The 3,509-nt window shown below is 35.4% G+C and overlaps 1 pseudogene; it reads left to right on the top strand.

Moving 5' to 3' along the window:
• The first annotated feature begins 1,139 nt into the window (after positions 1–1,139).
• LOC149849198 (uncharacterized) lies at positions 1,140–1,641 on the top strand (annotated as a pseudogene).
• The last annotated feature ends 1,868 nt before the right edge of the window (positions 1,642–3,509 follow it).

The following is a 3,509-nucleotide window of genomic DNA, read 5'->3' as shown; positions in this document are numbered from 1 at the left end:
TCTTGCCTCCTTTCCGTTTTCACAAGATCTCTGGTTTGTTTCCCACGGTTTAATGGCAAGCACCCATGTAGTGTCGATTTGCATATAGCAACATCAACCTACATGTTGTAATATCATTGGAATGCTTACATTCCAATATTTTTTTTTTATTTGTTACTAAATTTCTTTGGTTTACATTTGAATATCTGTTTATGCTACTAAATTTGGTAGTCCCTTGTAACAGTATCATCCATATCATACAGACATTTACATTTATCTTCTTAAAACACTCGTGTGTTCTTGATTCATTGCAGCATCATTGCTTCCATTTATGTTTTCATAGCATTATTTTGTTCAGTTCTTGCATCAGATGTTTAGTTTTGATCCTCAATTGCAATAGGCTCCCTGTCATGCCTTCTTTCTTTCCATGTTGAGTATGGCTTCCTTTTCTCAGTTTTGATGATCTTGTTCAAAATTGTTAGCATCACATTTCAATTCGTAGTTCATACACATTATCTTGTTGATATCATAGTTATCTCTTATCATTTCATTCTTGCATTTGCATTTAATATTGCACCAATAGGTAGTTGGATTCAACATCGCAGCTTCATTCATCCAACTTTTTATCCATCTACTGTGTGCGCCTTAGTGCATTTGTATTTCCTTTGTTTCATCTGATTCGTGAGTTTTTATTTACTGTGTAAAGCCGATTGCTGAGGCTGATTTGTTGTAAGTGGATTGCTGCATATCTTAGATCAGATCGATGTATTGATTGTGTGGGTTCGATTTACTTCAGATCTCATTCATTCCTTGGTATGCTAATCTGCTAAGATCACTCTGTTGGATTATAGCAATGAATATTAAATCGATCTGAAGCATCAATTTGTTGTGTTATCGATTCACAACATAGTTCATTTATGTGATTCAACTTGGTGGAATCAAATCATTAGTATGTTTAGTTGTTTGGTTGTTTAGCATAGTATTCACCTTGCTGTTTAGTTGTCTAGTAGAGTGTACGGTTTAGTTGTTAGTAGAATGTGTGTTTCATTCATGCATTTCATTAGCCATTGCATATAACATTAGTCCACCCATATCGTCTTCATCGCTCAGGGACCTTCTGTTATAAATTTTTCTTTCTTTCAGGATGGATATAACAAAAAATGGATCCGAGGACCTTGACTCTGCTAGGGGCAGGTTTCTGTGTGATGCTTACTATGCATTTCACACTCCAGTTGTTGTCACAATACCTCTTCTACTGGAAAAACCCAAAGGAACAAAAGGCCATAATAATTATCATAATTATGGCTCCTATAGATGCAATCGACTCTTTTGTTGGTCTGGTTGATATTCAAGGAAGCAAATCCTTCTTCACATTCCTGGATTCAATTAAGGAATGATGTGAAACCCTGGTGATTGCTAAGTTTTGGCCTTGTTGCATAGCTATATGAACATATCGATTAGTCAAAACAGGGTGTCAGATGAGATCAAGGGAAGAGAAATCCACCACTCGTTCCCCATGACCCTGTTTCAGCCACATACAGGCCGACTGAATCATTACACATTAAAGCTTATCAAGTATTGGACCTAGTAGTTTGTCATTATCAGGTCTGTGTTATCTGTTTGATGATATTGCTACAACTTCTAGGATTGCACACCACTTAGTTAGCATCTCCTGTACACCACTTAAAACTTTCACAAGTGTCTTGTTGTGTGTATTTTCACAGCATAGCATTTAAAATTTTCACAGTGCACTGCTGAATACTTTTCACAGCATCTTGTCTGCATCTTCACAGTGTATTGTTGTGAAAATGCACAACATATCACTCAAGTTTTCATAGTGAAGTGTTTTGCATTTTCACATCATCTTGTTTGCATTTTCACAGCACATTGTCTATTTTTCACAAACACATTGTTTAATGTTATCACAAATGCATTGCTCACTACATCATCATCAACACTTGGTAAGTTTAGTTTCTGCCTAATCCACTGTGCTTTATTATGTATCCACGTTACACTTGATTCACCACCTTCACTTCACATTCGTTAGTGCACAACATATTATTATCAATGGCTAAATATAGCATATCATTCCCAACATTAATTAATTTACCTTAGTTAGTTAGCTAATCTTGCACAACACATTAGATTAGTTAATATTGTTCATTGCCCATTAGTTAAATGTCTACGTTTCAGTTAAATCATTTGCATATTAGTTTAGTCATTTGCATTGCATCATGCTTCCTACTGCGAGTTGTTCATCCCGTAGTATCTCTGACCCATGTTGCATAGTCATTGGTATCCAGTCCAACAGGGATCATTGCACCATCACTTCACCTTTCTGCTAGCTGCATCCATTTCCACTTGTGTTGTGCTAGAAGCACACTGATCGGCTGCAAAACCACCGATGTTGCCAGATGAAATCATTTTTATATGTTGTGTGGAGTTACTGTGGAACACGTTTCAGACATTGAATTTTCAACTTACTGCAAAATGCATATATGATTGGCTTGAAGTTAGGCCTTTGATTTGTTGTGCATGGTATCACAACACCTTTACACTCACCTTCCCCATATCCACTGCACTTCATTTTCCCCTATGTTACACATCGATATGTGCATTTTACTCATTTCCTGCATCAACCACACCCTTGCACTTCACTGTCACCTGCACAACATATTGCTTCATTTCTCGTACACCATCATTTCCTGCATATTACATCTTACCTAAACATTGCATATTACCTACATATTGTTATTCAATGCATTTGCCTCATTTCTTGCATCTTATACACATATTTCCATATGCATCCCATCATATGCATAAATATCTTTCATTTTCATTTTAGTAAATGCATCTTTATAGGCATTTTAGCAGATATAGTCTCATTCTAGCATAGGTATCACCTATACATTCTCACAAGCATTCTTTCATGAGCATCTTACTTAGATGCATATGCATTATCTCATTAGCACAAGTACTCTATTTAGGTATATTGCATGAGCATTGCCCTTAAGTAGTCTCATGTGCATTCCCTCATTAGCATGAACATTCTATTTAGGTGTATTACATAATCATTTCTTCTTAGACATTCTCATATGCAATTCTCCATTGACTGTAACATTACATATGCATTCCCTCATTTAGTATAAACATCACATTTTAGGTAGATGCCTATGCATTTCTCATCATACTTAAGTCTTGCGCATACATTTCTTCATTAGCATTGCACTTAGGTATTGCATATGCATTCCTTCATAATACATTGCATTTAGGCATTGTATCTGCATTTCTTTATTAGCATGGATATAACATCTAGGCATATGCATTTCATCATAAGCATAGCACTTTGTATATTCATTTCTTCATTAGAATAGGCATAAACATATGCATGATTAGCTTTAACATGGCATTTTCCGTTTCTTCTATATTTTGTATGCCTTATACTAACTCATATTTGCAGGAAAAGCTTGAGAGATTTTGATTTTCTCTCATAAATTAGGGATTTTAATATTTCAATATTCAATTTCAGC

The sequence above is a fragment of the Nuphar pumila genome, chromosome 1 (genome assembly GCF_984573655.1).
Source record: "Nuphar pumila chromosome 1, dmNupPumi1.hap1.1, whole genome shotgun sequence".
NCBI classification, from domain to species: domain Eukaryota; kingdom Viridiplantae; phylum Streptophyta; class Magnoliopsida; order Nymphaeales; family Nymphaeaceae; genus Nuphar; species Nuphar pumila.
The sequence above is the reverse complement of the archived record's forward strand: the minus strand, read 5'-3'. Positions and strand labels throughout refer to the sequence as shown.